General features: G+C 39.1%; 1 protein-coding gene across 20 annotated transcripts in view; it reads right to left on the bottom strand.

The window, feature by feature from the left end:
- The window catches only part of LOC105472675 (RUNX family transcription factor 1), a 1,100,727-nt gene that overhangs the window by 791,588 nt on the left and 285,514 nt on the right, over nucleotides 1-23,625 (bottom strand). For 16 of the 20 annotated variants that reach the window (XM_071095679.1, XM_071095678.1, XM_071095680.1 and 13 more), the window contains one exon: nucleotides 2,373-2,523. The exons of the other annotated variants lie outside the window; for them this stretch is intronic. The gene's annotated coding sequence lies outside the window, so the exon portion shown is untranslated. The remainder of the gene's footprint in view (nucleotides 1-2,372; nucleotides 2,524-23,625) is intronic. 20 annotated transcript variants of the gene reach the window in all.

Raw genomic sequence — 23,625 nt, forward strand, 5'->3', positions numbered from 1 at the left:
CTTCATTTACCTTACTTTTTCTTTCTCTTATGAAGCAAAACTGTTTTTACAAAATAGGATTGTTATTTCTAGGCTCCCCTAATGACCCATTATGATCAAAATGACAACTTAGTAGCTTTAACTTTAACTGGTTTGGTACAATCAATGCTTTAATTTGGTAAGTAGATTCACTTCTCCATATATTTCACATGTTAAAAGGTTACTTTTATTTTTAGTAAAAATAAAATAATTGTGTTAGTTTCAATAAAATTACTTCCTTTTTCCTTTTCAACTCCTGCTTTCCTTCTTTCAGTGGACGTTATGTGCACTTCCAGCATTGCCAACATTTTACAGCTTCAATACCCTACTGTGAACATACTTATTTTTAATTCGAAGCAAATTGAAACACATTTTAAGAGTTGAAAGTTCACATCCTCCTTTTAAAAACCTCAGTGCACTTCAGTGTGTCACAAAGCCAGATCTGATTACCACTGAGTTAGCGGTCAAATTATTTGTATCCAAATTAGGATTTCTCATCTTTCTTTCTAAAAATTGTCTGTGTTCTGAAGTTTTTAACAGGGAAAAAACCTTATTTTTATGATTCTGTTTCTGGCAATTAAATAATTTTTGAGACAAAGGGATACTTTGGCTCAAAAATTATTTTAAGAATAAGAAAATCGAGCTCTAGTACATATAATTTATCACGTGGCAAACAAGAAAAATAAAATACAGAATAAACTGACAATTAACTCATTAACAATATTCCTTTGTTCAGTGTCTGTTATGTTGTTATTGGGAATCCAGAAAAGCAAATCTATTGAATAGAATTTTTAAGAAAAAAAGTTAAATTTTATATTCTACTCTGAGATGTTCTGGCTGTACTGTCACCTGTCCTAACTGAAACAAGGGTATTAAACATCATTTTTAATATAAACACATTTCATTGTCATTTAAGTTATTATCAAGCCGCTGAAGGGCCTAAGAGTTGATATTCCTTCACTTCAAAAGAGAATATTCCCGGTGACGATGTGCCCATCAACTGCACTCATGTGGTTTTGATTTTTATTCTCTTCTTGTCTTTATAATTTTTACTTTGATTTTTTTCATATGGTCACAGAACTGACTTAGCAGTGCGACTTTTTCTCTAATTCATTCATTTGGCCATTCTAAACCTTTCATTAAGCATCTGATATATGGTCATGTAGTTTATTTAAATAAATAGGCAGTAGTGCAGGACAGATACTGAAATTAATCCCAGCTGCGTCACTACTTAGCTGAGTGAACTTGACTTTGACCTTGCTTAACCTCAATTACCTCACCTGAAAATGGGGACAATATAATGATTATATAGGATTATTCAGAAGGTGACATGAGATCAACATAAAGCACATTGCCCTGTGCCTAGCGTACTGTAAACTCTCAAGAAATAGTAGCCACTATGAAAGATAAAAGCCAGTTACTAAAACGCTATAAAATTATATGAATTTAATTGTAGAACTTACTAGAAAGGCATTCATTATGTAAAAGAAATCTTAGAATGGAAAAAGGAGTCTCAAACATTAACATGATTGAAGACAATAGGGACTGTTTCAATATGGCCAGAGCAATACTGACACGGAGCCGGTATACTGATATTTATGACATTTAGCCCTTCTTGTCCCACCAGAATTCTGGGCAGCTCTCTGGGATTGAAATACATTCTGGAACTTTCTAAATGAGCTGACAGGCCTCACAGTCAAGTTACCTTTGAATCCTTAGTTGTGAAAAGCATGGTGTTGGAGCTCCCGGACCATATAGTTTAGTTAATGCCTCCCCTATTTTGCTGTAGTATTTTGTTCTGAGTTATTTGTGCTTTGTTACTTTCCAATCACAAACAACTATGTTTATTTTACTCCTCCTAATGGATGTGCCATGATACAGTATTTCTTTACTAACAAGCTTTACACCTTAAACACTTTTAGGGTATGAATTACCAAGGGAAAGAAGTACTTTCCACTCATTTGCCTTTTAGCATTTACGTTTTCTTCTTAGCTATACAACAAGGAAGAGCATTTGGTATATCCCAAGTCCCAGAACTGGGTAATGAGTTCTTTTATTTATTTAAAATATTTGCTTCACTTGTTTAAATATCAAATAAATCATTAGTAATTTCTTCAGTGTTCATTACATATTTAAACCAAGAACAAAAAGAAAAACAAGTATGATCATATTGTGAGGTTTATATGATAAAGAGTAAACTGAACTCTTGATTTACCACAGAGGAGTGTTGTGCAGAAAGCATGATCACCCATCTCCACGGGTAAGTTTTCTGACTCTTCATAAAATTTGCCAAGCTTTCCTCATATCATTAAGGTAAGAGTTAAATTCTAATGCAAGAAATCATTTGTTTTTACCTGAACAATTGTATCTTGACTTTTATTTATAGCCATGTGAATGTCTTCCAGTCCCTATGTCTCTCCTCAATCAGATTAAAAAAGAAACAGAAGAAAGAAAAAAAATTCCCTTTCATTGCATCCCCACAAAGTAACTCATGAAGTTCACCATCTGTGAAGGACAGAAAAGGCAAATTAACAGTAAGACTAAAAAGGGAACAGGCGGCATCTTGACGTCTCACAGAAGAACTTTTGGACGCGCTTCCTTTCGTGGTTCCCAGGCCCAAGTGAAAGTTCCCAAGCACCTTCTTAAGCAAGTTTCATGTTGGGAAAGTTTAATGTTACGAGTCATGTTGATTATGTCAGTCAATTTTTTTAAGCCTAAACGAAGTTAAGAGCATCATGCGTGACTTACAATAAACCCTACTGAAACGCTCAGAACTGTTTAAAAAGCTGCAGCAGGCTTTTAAGGAAATTGGTCGCCTGTATTTACTCTTTGAATTAAGTGTTAAAGGAAAACAGAATAATAATATATAAAACCTGGGTTTCCTGTAACAACAATAATTATGATAACTAACATCTGCATATGGCTTTACAGTTTGCAAAGTGCTTTCTCATACATTACCTCATTTAGCGGAGTGGAAATGTTTAATGATCCCAGTTCCAAACTGCCTTTCATTAATAGTATATATGTTATATTAATAAGCACATTTAGAAGAAACTATCTTTATAAGCACTCTGCTAAGTGTGAACAAAAGGCTGATAAGGAGATGCTGAAATCCAATATCAACCCCATAAATCAAATAAACATCAAATAAAATCTGTCAAACACTTCATAACATTGTGTGCGTGTCATCAAACTCAAGGCAAATCCTGCTGTGTCACCTCGAAATGATGAAGAGACCTAAGGTGTGAGAGCATGCTGTTAGAAGTTTCATTAAAGCCTTATTTACTAGTTCAGAACGAATTTACATTGATCTTTTAAACTATCGCTAACCACAAGTGCATTAAACCTAAACAGTCTTCATTTACTGAGAAATAAATGTGTCAGCAGAACCATGACTTTTGTCCAATGTTGTTCCGGCATTTAAGGCATTTAATTCACAAAGGCTCAGTGTTAAGCTTTTTATTGCTTGTTGTGCTAAAGCATGTTCGTTTAATTGCAAATATATTTCCTTCCTGCATCATTATCAAAATTGTTATCTTAAGGAAATATTGTTTTTAAATAATCTGCTGGAAAACCAGTGTGGTACGTGGGCTTATTCAGAATAATTGTTTCCTGCTACAGATGGGTTAGCAATTAAGTGGTAACATTGCTTGAACAATTTTAAAAGGAGGTGAAGATAAACGGAGTCAGATTGTGCTGATCCGAGTTATAAGAAGCTTTGGCATTTTTGTGGAGTCAACATGCACTCGTGGCTGATTTAATCAATACCTCACTGTTTACATTTTTAAGTAACTTTGTTATTGGTTCCAGGGCCTAATCTAATAAATAAGCAATTGTAATGTATTGTATAATTTTGTGAGATGTAAATTATGTCAAAAGTCACCTTGGTCTTTCTGTCTTTGAAATGGAGACAAACGTCTTGGATTTGACTTTGACTTTGAACTTTTCCTATATTAACTTAGGAAAAAGACTTGAAATCAGGCTTCAGATTTTAAAAATCCCAGTAACACTATTATGAGGACACCAATACTAAAGGCAGAAAATTAGGGACACTACTTTAAATAAGAAAAGAAACGGCAACACTTGACTTCAGATACTCCAGGGATTACATGCAGTTTTTAAATTGTTTTTCAGCAGCTAAATACAACAGACATGAGGTTTCCATTTCAGTGAGTGAAAAATTACTGACAGTACTCCCACTAAACCACACTAAATAAGTTGCATCATGTTGTCCAATACATAGGACTTTAAAAAATGCTCACTAAAAGATAAATCCTTTGCCTAATTGTATTTAAATTCAAGAAGAGAACAACTCTTTACTGAGGAGATGAGCATAAAGGCACTTTTAGGAGTATTCATTATTCCTGGAGCTAATTCTATTGATAACTAGAAAGTAAACCACAATAAGCCAAGTTTCCAATGGGAAGCAACCGAGGTAACCCACTTTTCAATATCACTGTCCAGCTAAAAATAAAAATCCCAGAAACTGACTGGATATTGTTCTATTTCAAAAGAAGTGAGGACTCCTTCTTGTCTCTATTATGACATAGAATTATGTCTCAGTTTATTTCAGGGGAGAAATAATTTAAAAATGAATAGCAGCGCGAGACTCAAAATGGGTGGACCCCTGCAGGGGACCAGTGAGTAATTAGCCACATCCTGCAGAGCCAGACTGAATGACACGGACAACACAAGGTGATAAGTGAGAGACAGAGACAGGCAACCACTCCCTGCCTTCATCCACCAGTCTGTGCTCTCAGAGAAATGCCCTCTCCGCCATGGGGATCGGGGTGCTGGCAAGGGGAAGCACGGCGTTCCAAAGGTACAGATGGCACCCACCCCAAACTTCAACGATGCATCTAAAACCTGGACTGCCGTGCAGCCAGGAGGGCATCCAACTTGTCTAGGGCATTTTCTATTCTTTCCCTGCAGAGCTAATGGGGCCAGGGGGGTCCAGCAATGGGATGGAAATGGATAGCAGCCACTAAATAGGTACACAAAAGGGATGTCCGTGTTGGGAAGTTGGCTGCATCTCTGAATCCTTTCTCTCAAAGAATGGCGGTGTTACCTTGACACGATATGGACATCCTCCCAAGGCTTTGCACGCATGAATCTTTTAACATGTTCTTCTCTCGCCGCAACCTTTTCCCGTTGTCACCCTCCTCCTCTCACAGGTCCCTCATCGTTATAAGTATTGCAATTCTGGAGCACTTGTGTGCCCTTCCAGCGGCTTCGGGGCTCCTCTCTCTGCCCTTACCTTCACACACCTCCTACCACTTTCTTTTTGAGCAAACACTACCTGTGGTTTTCTAGTAGTTTCCACCATCCATTTAGGTACTCCAAAGTGTTGGGTTATTGTTTTAAATGCCTTCTTGAAATCAAGGCCAAATTCCTTTCTGAGGTCAAAGCTCAGCTTTATTCTTGGCCACAGTGACCTAACATTCAGCAATCTTCTGCCCTCCATAAAAGCAAATGGCATGCACTAAATTGTGCTGCATGGTAGTAACCCTTCGCTGCTCTAGAACTGCAGAAATGCTCAGCTCAGTTTACCTTCTTTTGGTCTGGTCGTACCTTAGCTTTTATAAGACACCAAGTACAGTCACTCCTCAGTATCCACATGGGATTGGTTCCAGGACCCTGAGGATTATCTACAAATGCCCAAGTCCCTTATATAAAATGGCACATTATTTGCATATAACGTATATACAACTTCTGTGCAGTCAAGTGTTACTTAACAACAGGGATGCTTCTGAGGGATTTATCGTTAGGTGGTTTTGTCATCGGATGAACATCACACTGTACTTACACAAACCTAGATGGTATAGCCTACCACACAACTAGGCTGGATGGTACTACCTATTGCTCCTAAGCTACAACCCTGTATAGCACGCTACTGTACTGAATGCTGTGGCAACTGTAGCAAAATGCTAAGTATTTGGGCATCTAAGCATATCTAAACATAGACAAAGTACAGGAAAAATAAGGTATCATAATCTTACGGGATCACCTTTATACATGCAGTCAGGTGTTGATCAAAAAGTCATTATGCGGTACATGACTCTACTTTAAACCATCTCTAGGTTACTTGTAATAACTAATGCAATGTAAATGCTATGTAAATACTTGTTATACTATATATTTAAATTTTTTATTATTTTTCACTATGTCATTTATTTTCTGAATATTGATTCTCAGTTGATTGAATCCATGGATACATAACCCATAGATATGGAGAGCTGACTGTATACGCATTTGCATTCCCTGAAAATTCAGACATGTTGCTTCTTTCTATCACTTTCTATCTAATTCTTCTTTTAAGAAAATCTTTGTTCAACAAAAATGAAGGGTCCCCTGGAGATTTTAGAGGGCAGGAAAACATCTGAGTACCTTCAAAAGTACAGTAAAGTTTCATTAGAAAACCTGAAACAATGTATGCGTTCTTTTTATGAAAGGCAACATCAATGCTAACTTTCAAGTTTCTGTCTTGATATCAACACAAAAGTCTTGGCAGAACAAATCAGACTGGCAAATGTGTTTTATTTAGCATATGCAGCCTTGTTAATTTTTTCAGTGGATTTGATTGCCATACTTAAAAATCTGATAGCCTGACAGTAGCAACCACATTCCCAGAGAATGAGTGAGCAGTCATTGCCCTCCACAGACTCAACATGTGCTTTCCAGGTTTTCAGAATCCTAGCTCACTTATCTTGAATACAGAACCCATGCAACCCCCCAGGGCACTTTTCAATCAACTTTTTAATAAATTAATACATTACTTGATGAACAAAAAATACATTTTTACTCATAAAGGGTTCTAATGTTCTAATTTTTCCATGTGCTTTTGTATACATTTTCTTAATTATTCCAACCATCTCCCAATCCAATGACTGTACCTATTTGCTGTTTTTGATAGATGAGGAAACACGGTTAGCTCCTTTGCAGACCTGGCATCTGACAGAAACCACGAGCATCCATCCAGGGCATTGAATGCTAACCTCATTCAAGCTTTGCAAGTCAAGGGCTGAAGAGTCATGAACCCACCCAACTGTTCACAAACAGTGCCTTTGTCCTGAAGATTATGCCGTGTGGTTTAAGCACAAGAAACTACTAGCAGCAGCATCTTTAAATATTTACAAGTCTCTAATATATGTATATGTTTATGTTTTGGTCAGTTTGTCTAATTGGTGGGAGCTTGGTTTTTATAAATTCAGGATGCCTTCAATGCATGAACTTTTAATTCACATCAAGAATTAGAAATAGTCCCAGCTACTTGAGGGCTGCGGTAGGAGAATAGCCTGAATCCAGGAGCGTGAGACTGCAGCGAGCTATGACCATGCCACTGTTTGACAAAGTGAGATTCCAACTCTCTTAAGCACATATACACTGTGGAATACTATGCAGCCATAGAAAAAGGATGAGTTCATGTCCTTTGCAGGGACATGGATGAAGCTGGAAACCATCATTCTTAGCAAACTAACACAGGAACAGAAAACCAAACACCACACGCTCTCATTCATAAGTGGGAGGTGAACAATGAGAACACACGGACACAGGGAGGGGAACATCACACACGGGGGCATGTTGGGGGATTGGAGACTAGGGGAGGGATAGCATTAAAAGAAATGCCTAATGTAGATGACGGGTTGATGGGTGCAGCAAACCACCATGGCACATGTATACCTATGTAACAAACCTGTATGTTCTGCACATGTATCCCAGAACTTAAAGTATATATATACACATAGATAGATAGATAGACAGATAGACATTTTTCAGCTGTAACCTTATCCAGCCTGTTTACCTAGTATGAATTATAATAATTATAGTTACCATTTCAATAATACTGAGCAGTAAGTAGAACAGATCCCACTAGAAAAAAACTAAGAAGAAGAAGACCAAGATTATATACATTATAATGGCATCATTTCAGGAGCTTATGTAAGGAATAAGCCATTCACTAATGAGCATAAACCATATTTACACATTAAGTAATTCTAATCTTCAATGCATTGTTCTATTTTTTCTTTCAATATTTTATTTTCCCCTGATCTTCCTTTACTCCTCAGCAGGACTCACTGGAAAAGGCATGTTCTTTGCTAAAACAAGATCAATAATATTGTCATTTTCAACTGTGCTATCATTTTCACAGGTCCAAGTTGAAATGAAATCAATTATGAGAACAAATAGCATAGTTCTATCACTAATGAATGGATTTAGCATTGTTTCCCATATTCCTACCACTTAAAATGGAAGAAATAGAGCAAATGTGGTATACAGAAAGCTCAAATAGTCCGTGCTAATGGTGGAAATGCTTAAGTATCATCCGTATACAGCTAATATAAACCAAAGTGGTTTATTACCACGGTTTTGTGATTTATGACTCACATTATGACTTTATTTTGAAATGGTTGCATGAAATATTAATGTGTGGTGAAAGAACACACAACAAGGCGTAGAGATCACGTTTTATCAGATGTACGGGCGCTCAGTGATTTCTTCCTCGTAAGACACTGAGCTCCAATCTCAGGATCCTATTTGTTCTCTTATTGTAATCAGTCCCTCATAATCAAACTTTCCAAGGTGAGGCAGCTCTACTTTTGCTCCTAGATTATAGGTTATGTACCGTTAATTTTTAAAAAGATGGAGTAGTTTATAACAAATGTGAATAATTTATAGCAAATGTTCTCAGCATTGATTAGTGTCCTTTGGAAAAAGAACGTCTTCTTGATATGCATCATTTCTCTAATGCCTTATGAACAGTCAGAAAACCTGTTACTGCACTGCTTAATGGACAAATCAAGTTTAATTTTAATCATATATAATATGAAAAATAAGTCCCTATGTTTTTCCCTGTTTGGAATTTGCCAGGCATTAACACTAAGCATTAGCTCAAAGCAATCTAAAGAGAAGTTAACAATAGGAGAGTTGCCTCTCCCTTGAAATTTACATTTTATCCAGTTTCTTCAAACTCTTGGATCTATGGTTTCTGTAGTTGTTTACTGTGCTGCCTCTTAGGTCATTCCTCACCCTACTTCACGAAGTTCCAATCTGGGGCCTTGTTTAAGTAACAGATTCCACAACAACTTTACTGCACAGTAAATCAATTTACACTGAGTTCCTTACTTCATTTAAATTTGATCAACTATATCTGACGCATAAAAATGGAATATCTTTTTGAATCATCACGAAAGTTATGTTTGGTTTCTATTGTACTGAAGTCTCCAACCATAATTTTATTCTACTGTTACGTATTTTTAAATGTCAATTGCTATAAATAAAAATAACATAAAATAATAGCTAATATTGCACTTTCTATGTGCATGATGTACACTGTCTAAGAGCTTTGCATATATTAACTCATCTATTCTCTCAATAACCTGGAAATAAGTACTGTTCTTATGCTTATTAGACAAAGAGGAAACTGAGGCACAGAATTGGTAAGTCGCCCTGATACCACCACCAGCAGCTGCAGAACTGGAATGAAGAACTGAGCTGGTTTGCCTTCAGAGTCCATGCTCTGACCACTATACTACCATTTCTATTGTCCTTTGCCCAGAAACATTTGGTTTCAAAGTTCTTTGTAAAAAAAAAAAAAAAAAAAAAAACAGAAAATGATAAAGATCTTATGATTTGGGATTGCAGGATACAAACCTAACTTTACAAAGGTCCAGTGTTAAAAATAGATGTGTCCTTCAATATCTATGGCCATCCAAATGGCTCCTTCCGTTCTCTGGGAAGGCTCCGTGAAGCAAATCCTCCTCCAAAATCCTCCCAGAATAGTAAAATGCAAAGCAAAGGGCACTTTGGTCAAGGAGAGCTTGCATATAAATCCAAGCTAAATCACTTCCTACCTGAGTAATCCTGGGACTGTTACTGAACCTCTCTGAGCCAAGATTTTTATTTCCAAACTGAGATAATAACACTTACCAGTAGTACAGTTGTAATGATTAGAGATAATGTTTGTAAAGTGTTTGGCATCAAGTGGACTTTTGCTAAGATATATAATAGTTGTTATCACTGTTTTTGTTCTATCATTGTTATTCTTTCTGCAAGCCTATCCTCAGAATGAGTCACTACATGAATTCAGGGAACGCAGCCCTTGGTAACATTAACCCTTAAGATCTTTAGCTAACTCCCCTTCCCCTTTCTAGGACCACTCAAACTTTTCTTAGAATGTATTCAGTTAAATTCACATGCATTCTTAGCCTCAAACAGTCAATGACGAAATCCAGACAAGAGACACCGAAAATGCAGGGAGGTGTGACGGTTCCACATAAATATCACTGCTAAGGAAAAGTCCTTTGAGGGAAAACACCTCACTCTCACCTGTGTGGCTTGATTGTAAATACCTGACCTCCAGGATTCCTTGTCTGTTAATGATGAGTCTGTTCTTACTTGGGTAAGGGCTTCACTGAAGAAATAGAACAAAAAGCAGGTAGGAAAGAACACCAGAATCCCTGTGATTTGGGAAAAGATGACAAAGGGAAATAGACAAGAGAGAGAAAGGAAGAAAGAAGAGAGAGGGAGAAAAACTGTCTTCCAGAGAGAAAGCAAATCGATAGTAGACACTCTGTGGGGAATCATTGTGGTAGAAATAGAATGGAAACTGAGCCAGGGTCATTTACTGTTTTGTGCATTCAGTTATAGGAAAGAGCATGAATAACAAAGAAATCTGTCCACAGACATGGAACTCCCCCACAACAGAACAGGCCAATTCCAATGCTATGGTTTTTTGTTTTTCTATTTTTACTTTTTAAAATGAAATAGCACAATACATTCTAATGGCTGCTTAGGTTTGTAGCTTAGTTGTCACTGGTCAAGAGGAGGAGGTCTAACTGCTCCTCCCAACCTCACTGGAGGTGGATGAAAATGCAGCCCTTTCTCTGCCTAAAGGCATCATTCTCAAATATGTGATTTTTAAAGTTGCCTCTGTCTCCTAAGATATACTCATGAGGTGAGAATTGCCTCTGCTTAGAGCAATTATCAAAATGCTGCTTATTTTTTTCTTTATATTTATTACCTCCACCTCCTGGGTTCAGGTGATTCTCCTACCTCAGCCTCCCTAGTAGCTGGGATTACAGGCATGTGCCACCATGCATGGCTAATTTCCACATTTTTAGTAGAGATGGGGCTTTGCCATGTTGGCCAGGCCGGTCTCAAACTCCTGACCTCAGGTGATCCACCCACCTAGGCTTCCCAAAATACTGGGATTACAGGCGTTAGCCACCATGCCCAACTCATGACCACTTTTTTAAAACTTTTCTGCCTCCTTTCTCTCATCTTTCTGTCCCAATTTTAATCTTCCCCTGAGTCCAGCTCAGAACCCAACCCCTATGACAGGACTTCAGTCTAGCACTCTGCATCTCTCCTTTCAATGACCCAATTGCCTGGCTGAAATGAGTAAATGCCATAGGAATGAGATCTATATCAACAACTATCAATGTATGCTCTATATTAAACATTCTTAAAAGCCAAAAGGACTATTTTGTAGGGGCTACCACACTAATTAGAAGGCAAGCTATTTTTTAAATACAACCGCTTATGTATACTAAACACAATCACTCTCAAATACTATGTTTCACATATTCTGGTTCTAGTGTTGTTGACAAGTAGATTATTAAGTAAACCAGTTCATTCATGGATTATCCATACACATTAAAAATCAGAGTTTGGCAAATGTAAACAAGCTATTTGGGCTTATCAAAGCTATGTTTAGACTATTGCTTTTTGGTTATTAAAAAAAGAAATTCTCTTTGTAGCAATTGTGAATGGAAGTCCATTCAGGATTTGACTCTCTGCTTGTCTATTGTTGGTAGAAAATGTCGTACATATACACCATGGAATACTATGCAGCCACAAAAAGGAACAAGATCATGTCCCATGGAACTGAAAGCCATCATCCTCAGCAAACTAACACAAGAACAGAATACCAAACACCACATATTCTCACTTGTAAGTGGGAGCTGAACAATGAGAACACAGGAAGGGAAACAACACACACTGGGGCCTGTTGGTGGGTGGGAGGAAGGAAAGAATCAGGATAAACAGCTAATGCAGGCTGGGCTTAGCACCTAGGTGATGGGTTGATAAGAGCAGCAAACTACCACGGCACACGATTACCTATGTAACAAACCTGCACGTTTTGCACGTGTATCTCAGAACTTAAAAGAAAATAAAATTTTTTTAAAAATTGACTTTTGTAGAAGAGAAGAGTTCCCAGGATATTTGGAATATCATGCATTCTAGACTCTGAAAGGAGTTATGAGTTCCAGTTTCAACCAAAAATTTTTTCCCTAACTAGCGATTTCAAAAGGAGAAAAAGGTAAGATGTGTATGCTATAACTCAGGTCATTTTCATGAGAAGAAAACAATACCTAAAACAAAAACAAAAACCAATCAGGCCCTATACCTTATATGAAGATAAAGGAAGATCTTCCTCAATCTCAGTTTACTTTATATATTCTTTGAGAGGTAACCATGTCTTATCTCCCCCCAAAATTCCTTTTAAAAGGAAATTTCCAAAGATGCTTTATTCTGTGAATAAAGCAACATCCTAATTTGTTCAGTGGTTTCCACAATACACAATTTTAGAAGGCCTACTATGTACCGGGCATCGTGCCACAGCCGAGAGGATCCAGCAATGAACATGAGATTGCCCTTGATTCATGAGATTTACAAGCTAGTAGGGATAGAGAACACTTCAAAATAAAAAAAAAAAAATAGTTTTTTGTATATTTAAGTTTTCTACATTCTTATATATGTGATGTATTTCATATTTTGAAGAATGTGCAGAAAATAATCAAGCTTCCAAATAAAGAGATTTTTTTAAAGAACTTCAATAGTGAGAATTTAGGAGAACAGAAGATCAGAGGGCTGCAGGGGCTAACCTAGACTAAAAGCCCATGAAAATAAGTTAAGAGGAGAAGGGGGTAAGTACGCACCTGCTTCATCTAGGTGACCAGCAAGCATTTAGCAATAGTCTTTTCAAAACGACAGCTCCTTATATTGTCAAATCTCAAGAAGTGATATTTATGGTTAAAAAACGTCAGACCCAATATAAAACCCATAAGGGAGATGGTTTTGGAAAGGCAGAATTTTCAGCTATGATGTCCTTTTATAAACAAGCAGATACTTTCCCCAAATATAATTCAATGCCTCAGTCTACCTCCTGCTGAAACCACTAACACCACCACTAAAGACTGAATATATGGGAAAATTTAGGGGTCACTTTCAAAATATGTCCCAGGATAAAGGGAATTTAAAAATGTAAAGTGCCAAAGATGCAAAAGAAACAAAAATGAAAAAAATATCTGGCACTAAAGTTTTCAAAAGCTTGGGAATATGATTTAAAATAAAAATAAAATAAAATCAGCCAAGCGGTGTTAGTAGGTTAGCCAATCAAGTTGCAAGAAGACAGAAATCAACATCATCAGCATTTGACACCACTACTGGGGGAAAAATAGGGGATGGAGTTCTGTTTATGGCCTTTTAAAAAATTCCATTATTTGGACAAGAGCCATAACAGAAAAGCACAGCTTATTTCAGTTCTGTGAACTGTAAATATCAGAGCCAACACCCATGAAAAGTTCACCATTGGCCAATTGGTTTTGCCTGGCCAATTGGAGATGGTAAAAGGCCTGCTATGGATGACACTCTTTCTGATATAAGTTGTTTCTTGCTTTTTCTCCCTCTCTACTGTATGTCTTTAAATTCTTTATAACATTCCTTTCTCACTACCATTCAATTAGCTTTCAGATGAGTGAGGAGCACCTACGCACCAAGATTGCCACCGTACCAAGTACCATCACAAGAGTTCACAACCAGCTGCTTAAAAGTAATTGGCATCATAATGTGCAGAAAAAATCACTTTTCTAATGGTTGCCTGGAAGATTTATATCACTAAAATGTAATTAAAAAGTAGATTTAGAAATATACTCAGCAACCAAAAAGATTAAATATTAATGTGAAGTGTAATTAATAAATTATACATCTCTTGATTACTAATGGCTTATTGACTGTAAAAGCATAACATGGAATATTAGGGCAAACAAAGGCTTTTGGGGAATATTGTTCAGCTTCAAGGATGCTGCTGCTGCTGCTCTTGAATTTCCACAAGAAATCCTGATTTTTGAAGAGAAATAAAATTTGCCTAATTATTTCCATTATCATTCTTCACTCATTCTATATGTCACTGAGTCTGTCATTCTTTACAAAATGAAAACTTGGTAGTTTCCCGAATCCTTTTTTATTGCACTAAGACAATTTCTGCTGCATGTTCTATTGGCTATCCAGTTGAAATTAAGTTTTACATTTAAAAGTAGTTCTAAACCTCCCATACAAAAATAAGGTGTCTAATACCATTGGCAGTGACATCAGTACAGAGAAATATCTGGAACGAGGTGGGTATGTGATGGGTAATGCCTGCAGGGCAATGCAGTCTGCAGAGCAAGATAAAACCATGAACAGAAAGAGGGGGCTGTCCAGACATCGATAAACATAAGTAAACTGCAATCACTTCATACTCTTTTGAAAAATGTTCAGGCCAAGTGCAGGGGCTCATGCCTGTAATTTCAACACTAGGAGGCCAAGGCAGGAGGATCACTTGAGTCCAGGAGTTCAAGTCCAGCCTGGGCAATATAGTGAGATCTTCTCTCTATAAATTAAGAAAAAAAGAAAAAAAAAAAAACCTGGCATGGGGTCACGTAGCTGTAGTCCCAGCTACTTGGGAGGCAGGAGGACTGCTTGAGCCCAGGAGGTGGAGGCTGCAGTGAACCATGATTGTGCCACTACAGTTGAGCCCAGGCAACAGACCAAGACCCTATTTCAAAAAACAAAAAAAATTTCAAGATATTCATCAGAATCTTAGAATGTGGGAGTTCTAGGAAGTGCCTTGGGGGTTATGTAGTCTACCAGCTTCATTTTGTACAAGAACTTGAAATTCTCTTATCCAAGGCAGTTGCATGACTTAAAGATTTCAAGAATAGTCAATGGCAGAATGGGAACAATAGCTCAGGTTTCCCCACACTGATAGCAATAGGAGGCCAACAAATTCTTAGGCAGACAGGGATAGGTCCCTGGTGAAACTCAACCTTCAAGCCAAGGACAGTCTGAAGCCCTCAAACCACCAGTTCTGGATAGAGTCCACAGACTGGAGTGAGAACTTCCATTCCCATTGGGTGCAATCACCCCCCGACTGGTCCCAGGCCAAGGTCTTGGGCCAAGCCTTCACTTCAACCCCGATTTGTCCCAGGCCAAGCTTTCATTTCAGTCCCTGATTGGTTCTTTACCCTATCATATCTCTTTCTGAAAGGCGTTTTTCCCAAGCCTACCCATAAACCAATCAGCACATGGTTCCCCATTCCAAGCACATAAAAACCCCAAACTCAGCCTCACAGCTGGCAACCTCCTTCCGGGTCCCCTCTCATTGCTAAGAGCTTTCTTTTTGTCACTCAATAAAACTCTACTCTGCCTTACTCACTCTCCAGTGTCCACAATACCTCATTCCTCTTGGTCATGAGACAAGAAGTTGGAACTCACTGAACTGTGGGAGTGAAAGAGCTGTAATACTCCCTCCTGCTTGCTGAACTATGGGAGTGAAAAAGCCACACCACCACCAATCCAAAGTTTTTTCCTTTGTTTCTTGTGATAATTGAGGAACTACAATGGTCTGATTTGTTATAGATCTTAACCTGCAGGTCTCCTGATTTTTGTGTTTTTCTAAGACATTTCATTATGTTATACACAGACGCAAGCTATGTGTAAACCATTAGAACCAAGCTTCAAATAGCAACCATTAGGATCAATCAAGGGTTGAAGTGAAGGCTTGGTTTAGGACCTTCGCCCAGGACCAATCAGGGACTGAGTGCACCAAATGGAATGGAAGTTCTCACTCTGGTCCATGGACTCTATCCAAAACTGGTAGTTTGGCGTTCAGGATTCGACCATCCCATACTTAAGATTTTCTCCCAAATCAACTCCCACTATCTCTTTGTCTAAGACAATTTATGCTTTAGGCCAAAGCATCTTCCAATGGAGAAAAATCAGCAGAGCAAGACAGGACCACAGACCTAAAAATCAGTCTTTTTTTCCTTCTGAACTTAGACAACAGCTTATTCCATTCCCAGCCCTCCAAAGCAGAACAAATAACTCAATTCAGCATTTAGATCAATAAAAGAAAGACTTTGGCAGGAATAATATCTGGGAAACCGTGGCCAATAAGTTTTGCTGTGAAAATTTCCCAGAGCTGGACCAGTGAGGGTGCCCCAAAAATTCATCTTATTTTTAAAGTGGAGTGTTTCCAGAGTCAGAATTCAAGGAGAAGGAAGTCTCATCTCTTATTCTACAGAAAGCCCATGAGCAACTAGACCTTGGCTCTCATCGCACCTTCAATGTTTTTTCTTCAGGTAGGCACACTCTACCTGCATACTTTCTTCATAGCATGCATCATAATTATACTTTTTGTCTATGTATCTAACTATTGTATCTATTTATCTGTTTTAGCTACATTTTTGTCTTTCAGCTTATTTTATCTATTTGTCTGTTTAATGCTATTTAAGGCTATCTTTTAGAGTAGACTCTAAGCTCAATGAAAGGAAAAATTTGTACTCATTTAACACCATAGACAAGCACCATGGTGGAAGCCTGAATGCTCCATAAGTATCTGCTAGGCAGTAACAGCATGCACAAGGACAGAACATTCCTGAAAAACCCCCAAGGTTGCTCTAGCTCTGCCTGGCATTGACATTCTAGGTCAGTGGTTCTATTTCAATAGTGGAATTTCTCCCAGTTTTCCCTGTGCAGTCAAAAATGTGAGAAAGGAGGAGGCAGTCTTCCCTCACTAGGAAGATGGCCACCATCCACATGGAAAATGCTGTGAGGACAAGAATGGGACAATATGCTCCATTTCACTTCAAAGCCAATGTGGATTGAGGTGCACAGCACTTCACACAAGAGGAAAACCAAAACAACTTCTAGAACTGAGCAGTCGGTCTTACCCCAGACACAAGGAGGAAAGGATAACTAAACTATAGCCCTGAACAAGAAATAAAATCAAAGGGGGAAAAAAAAAGTAGGCAAGGCATTCCCAAGTTATCTTAAATACATGATTCTAGTAATTTCATTAATAAATACATGATTTTTCATTTAACAGATACATAATTCTTTTTTTCACTTGATTTTAGTTCACAAACCATAAATTCTGGTTCATAGAATTTTCCTTGGCTACTTATAAAAGATGTCACTTATATATCCTTATATATGTCACTCTGTAGAAGTCCTTGGTTGAATTTTTAAAATTTCAGCGTAAGTTCAAAGATGTCAGATTTGTTGCTAAAGATAAGATTTTAACATTTTGACAGTATGACATCATATCACTTCTTGAGCAGCGTTCCTGTCTCAGTTCACTCCACTTTCTCTAAATTGCCATTTCGTTGCTTTTCTTTGACCACCAATTCAGTAGCTGACAATAACAAAACAACCTGGAAACTATGTGGACAAATTAACATGGACTCCAAGTCTCGAAAATACAAACTCATTTGCTCAACTCTAATAGAAATTATATCACTGGAAATTACTTTTCTAATCATAAATAATGACATAATCAACAAATCCTTATGACGCTATATTTCTGCAGGCAAACAATGTTCAATGTCACCAGCAACACTACTCATTTAACAAGGAAATTTTTTAAACTGCTTAACAAATCATCAGTGGTTCAGAAATGTCATAAAATTTCTCATTTCAAAAACGAGAAAATTAAGGCCTTGTGGGGTTGAATCATTATCAAGTAATCAGTCGGCTCGCTGCCCAGTGTGGGCCTGGCCAATATTATGGCGCCAGCCTTTGAGAAAAGGAAAGCTTTATTTTGAATTCACCTCACTGACCTGGGGTTTGGGTTGGGTTTTATAAGCATAGGGTGACGGGCAAGTTCAATCTGATTGAATCCTGGATCCCGTCATGGGGTATCTGTTCTTAAATCAGTCCCTGATCCTCGGTCAGAGTGAGCGCTTAGGTTCCCCCTGCAGTTAAACACCTGGTTCATCTGGGCAAGCTGAGGTTATGACTTTCAACCTGCGAGTCCATGGCAACTGAAAAAACTCAAAACTTCTCTGAGTAAAAGTTAAGTCTGATTCGTCTAGCGTCTTTATAAAATGACTTAAGGTTCCACAGTCATTTTAAAGTAATACATTACTTAACTGGTATTCATTTGGATGCCATTATTTTATTTTATAAAACTAGTCATCCTGGCAGAAGTGTACCTGATTAACACCTTGACAACTACTTTGCCTATTTTATTAACAGCTGCATTTAACCCACGTGGCAGGATAACTAATTTCTGTTGTTTTTGTATTTTTGCCTCCTCCTTCCAAGATAGCAGTGGAGTACTGTGTTAAATCTTGCTTCAGAAGAGCTTGTTTAAAATAGTTATGAAGAAAGTAAAATGCAAGAAAAACACGTTATGATTTTAAATTAACAAAAGATGTCTACTGTAAATAAATTATGCATGCATATAAGGTCTGAACAAAAACATGAAAAGATGTGCTCTGAGTATCAATTTTAAACATTTCTACCAGTATGATATTTACTCAAACAAAAATTAAAATTTAATATAATTAAGTATGTATTCCAAGACAACAAATGGAGGTTGACTGTTAATTCTGGAAAAGATTCCAAATACTTTGACCAGTAGTGCCTAAAAGTATAAAATCCATCATGTGGCATTTTATCAGACATGCTGTGGTTATTTAATGAGGCTCACTTTTGCAGTTTCTGTTGGTAACACAAACATTTTGGATTTTCATTGTTTATAACCACAATCCCTCATGACAACGTCAAGATCCAAAAATTTCTGGAAACTGAAATGTTTGTGCTAATTCATCAGGGGGCAAAACCTGCTCTACAGTCACATTTAACTATTAATAGTCCTTATCCCACTAATGGGACTACTGATACTTTTGACGATAGAAATAGTAACAGTTTTGATTGTGGAGCAAGGCTGCAAACTCTGCCAGGGCTGTTACAGCGTGTGTGATGCAGGTATCATATGACCTTCCAAAATCGGAAAACCTCCAAATTTCAAACCTCGGTTCAAGAGATAGATGTTGGGCCTGTATTCTGTCCTTTTTCACTGTGGAATGTTGTCATCCTCTAAGGAACAGCATCCAAATCCCTTTGCTGTGCTTCCTCCCTTGATCACAAGCCACACATAACCCAAATTTGAGCAGCTCTTGGTGTTAATCACCTGAAAACTTCCCAGCAAAATGAGTCAAGGAAAACCATCCTTGGCACTTGTGGATGGCTTGTTGGAAACCCATAAAGACAGACGTTGGATCGTGGGCTATAAAGGTGATGACAAGTGAAATCTTATATATGCTATTTTAAATACTCTATCTACCTAAAATATTCTGGAAGCTCTCAGGAATGTAAGACACTAATATCTCTAAAATGTTTTCTATTTTAAAATGAATAACAATAAGGGTTTGTGATTTGGTTTTGAAAGAAAATTATTTCGCAGCAATTTAAGCACCAAAAATACAGAATAATCTAGTATTTTACATTTATGCAGAGGTGCTCTGGAAATGGAAAAATAGGAAGAATAATTAAGCTTTGAATATTTCAACTTTTAAATAATTTTTAATATTTGGAAAAAGAGGTCATTTAATGTTCAAATCCATGTGGACTCATGCATACCTGTTACACAAAAGCATCTTAATATCCAAGTTGACTTTTTCTTGAAATGAGAAGTATTTTCTATCACTTTATAACCAAATCTTAGTTTATGTCTTCCTGTGTAAATTCATCAAATTTACAAAATGAACAGGCAGCACAAAGAGAGCCACTGAACCCTCGATGAGTAAAGTACTCCATGGATAAGTCATATTTTGGGTAACATATTAACTCTTTGCAGTCTGCTCAGGGGCCGTTTAGCATATTTAAATCATGAATAAGAAAATCAACATCAATTAATATTGTCCCAGTGCCAGGAGGGTACTTGGCACTGTCTACTGGACTCATGTGGAAACCGTCATTAACTGTCTCTGTTCTCAAAGGGCACTTTCCAAACATACGATAACACTCATCTGATTCTTTCCCCAAACTTCAGAAAACCAACAGAAAATGTAATTTTAGCAAATTAAGAGACTTTGTTTTTTAATGGATACTGTACATCAGCTGGCTTAAATCTGTGTCTTTGAGGTGGTAGAGGAAGGACTGGGAGAAATAAAGGTACAAGGCAGAGAACTGATGACAAGAAGAAAGAAAGTAGCAAAGGCCAGAGAGAAGACTCTGGTTCCTCGTGCTGGGTGTCCATGGAGTATCCCCTTCCCCAGGGCACACGGTTCATCCTTGCATTCGCTCATTCATTTATTTCTGTATTCCCAGAGCTTGTTCTGTGCCAAACATTGTCCTGGGTTCTGGGGACAAGAGGGAATAAAGTAACCCTTGCCTTCAAATATACAGTGGGGACAGTAGTGGTCCCTACCTCTTTGGGTTGTTGTGAAGATAAAATGAGCTATCAGAATAAAGCCCAGAGCATATCTTACAAGGAACAAATGCCCTAATATTTTTTAATAGAAAACCAAAAGAGTCTAGTTTGGAAATAGGCACATAGACATTGTAAGTGCAGTGTGATGAGGGAAAATAGAGGATACTCTGGAAGCAGAGAATCCAGGCTGCAGGAGGGAGGAGAGGAGGAGGTTAGGAGGAGCTCCAGAATCCTGTTGCCTGTCTCTGCATCATGCAGATGGCAGTGCTGTGCAGGTTAGGCTACCCTATGGAGCAGGCACAGAAGCCAGGCTGCAAGGAGGGAGGAGAGGGCTAGATTAGGAGGGGCTCCAGAATCCTGTTGCTGTCTCTGTATCATGCAGATGGCAGGGCTGTGCTGGTTAGGCTGCCCTATGGAGGAGGCAGGAATCCAGGCTGTGCGCCCTCCCCTAACCATGTCGCACCTGGGGCCATATGCACCACAATTAGGGGACGTCGTCTCTTCAGACAAAGGTGACTTCCTCTCTGCAAGCCCCATGCCCTCCAAGAGGGGAGCCTCCCAGGCTTTAAGCAAGAGGAGAAACTGATCAGGTCCCTATTTCTGGCAAATCACACAGGATGACTGACTGTGCTTTGCCCACAGTCCCGCAGCACTCTCTTAGGTATAGTCACTGTGTCCGGGCTCTGTCTGTGGCATTTTCCTGCCCTTTCCCAGGGCTGTCTCAGTGGTTGGGAGAAGGGCCAGACTCTAGCAGACCTTGATACCACTTAGAAAAGCCACCTGCATGGGCCCCCGAGTCGGGAGTGCTGAGACTGCCTACTTAGTTGCCAGCACAACCAGGTATGGGCCAGCCTGTGGGCCACGTGTCTTCAATAAAGTGGGGGACACTGGAAACCGGCTAGTACCACATAGGGCTGAATGCAGCTGCTGCTGGGGTTCATGTTCCATCAGTTAAAGTCTAGAGAGGCAGAGAGAAGGAGGGCAATCCCAAATACCCCACCTGGAGGCAGCAGCATGACATCCCTGGCGGGTGACATAACAGGGATGCAGCAGGAGGTGAAGGTCATGTTCAAGGTGATTTCTGCACCTGTTGAATGAGCTTTGGGAGCCTGCTGTGTGCAAGGCTCTGAGCCAGGGCACCAGGGATTCAAAAGTGAATAGAACACAGCTCCGGGGTACATGGTCAGCTGCATCAGACAGATGCACAAATACTTGAAGTAAATGGTTTGAGGGAGGGTGCTATCAGCATACAAGAGTCCACACAGGCCACAGAGAGAGGGGGGAGCTAGTTCTATATGCCAGAGACTCAGAAAAGGGTTTTCTGAAGGAAGTGAGCCGTGGACTGAGATTGAAGCTAAGGGGCAGGGGTGGGGTGCAGTTCTAGGTGGACCCTTTGCCACAAAAGCAAACAGAAAGAACCTGGCAACAGCCTGGAGCCTCTGGGAAATTCAGGGACTTTAGTATAACTGGAAGGCGGTCAGATGGCAGCTCTGCCAAGACAGGACACAAAGGGGAGGCTGGTCCAGGCCAGAGACTTGAGGCACTGGAATGCCAAGTGAAGGAATGTGGTGTCCTTTGGTTAAGAGTAAGCAAGGGCCCCTGAACTTGGGTAGTAACAGGAGATGTTGCAGAGGAAACATCAGCAGGATTTGTCACCATACTGCCAGGAAGAGGCGAAGGAGCCCAGTAGGTTAGAGGGCTCCAAGCAATAACAAGGATGGAAGCAATAATGCCAGTGCCACGCACCAGCCCTTCCTGCGCCCAGAACACCTGGTCCCATCCATGCCCAGGGGCTTGGGACTGGTAGTGGCTAGGCTGGATTGTCACTGACACCCCACTGCTGGCTCCACTGGGCCAGGCTGAGCTTTCTGCATGGAGGGAGCTGGGGCCAGGTGATGTAGGCGCACCCTGGAGAAGGTGAGGGGCTCTAGTCCCAGGCTCCTTTCCCATTTCTGGGCCTTCCCTTGTGATTGTTTCCCTCCCTTTTACCATCAAGTCACCCTGCATACTCCACTGTATGAGCAGATCACAGGATCTGCCTTCAAGTCTGCTCTTGAGAACACCAGGTAAACACCATACTCCTCTTTCTCAAGAGGCTTATCAGTTCCACTTACAAATGCACTTGCTCCATCATCCAAGGCGTGTGCTCTAAGAAAGAGATCACTGTTTTTCGGTAGAGTCAGAGGTGGCAGACAATGCCCAATACCCCCACCAATTGCTTAGAGCATTTATCAGCCAGGGAGCAGGCTGCCCTGGAGAGTCATCTGCATCAGCTCAGGCCCTGGGCCTCTCACAGTGTCGTCCTCCAGGCCCATGGCCTCTACCCCACCTATCTGTGCTAAAGGCTAACTATGGCACCCCTCAAAGAAGGGGGTCCTGAGTTAAACCCCAAACTCCAGAGTCCCTTATCCCATCTGTTTCCTCAGTCCATCCCACCCCCCATTCCAAGGTCTTACTCCTCCACTTTTAAACCTCCAAGGAAACCAAAAATAACTCATCACATAGCTCAGGGCTTGGGGAAGCTACCTTCAATACCTTAGAGGATTACAGAGGAAGTGAAAACAAAACAACCATGACTCAGTCTCTCTGCCATTTATAAATTATGAAAATAAATGTTCACTTAATTCACAGAGGTGGTGTGGATTAATCTTTGGCTTTGAACTTCCAAGGTTTCAGAAGTTCCGAAAATTGAGTAGGTCTCTATGCCATATAAATGATTGTTTCTACTGTTAAAAAGAAAGATATGAGGATAATTTTCTCTATGCCATATAAATGATTGTTTCTACTGTTAAAAAGAAAGATATGAGGATAATTTTTTGCCCACAAACTGGGAACCCGGATAATGCTGTGATGCCATGGAGTTTATTTCAATTCTTTAGTTATGTATATAATAAAGAAAAATTCTCAATTTACAGAAACTTGAAAAAAAAAAAAATGAAAGATGTTCCTGCCGCATGTTAGTCAAACTTCTGTTTCCTGAGTAAGCTAGGGACCCTCAACAGATTTCTAATTCCAAATTCTAATAAAGTATTACATAGGTAACATTGGAAGTTATCTAGTGCCTGTGACCTTTATTGTGCTCATTTATAGAAAGGGGATAAACGAAACCCACCTTTCTTGTGTGG

This window comes from Macaca nemestrina, chromosome 4 (genome assembly GCF_043159975.1).
Source record: "Macaca nemestrina isolate mMacNem1 chromosome 4, mMacNem.hap1, whole genome shotgun sequence".
In the NCBI taxonomy this organism is placed as follows: domain Eukaryota; kingdom Metazoa; phylum Chordata; class Mammalia; order Primates; family Cercopithecidae; genus Macaca; species Macaca nemestrina.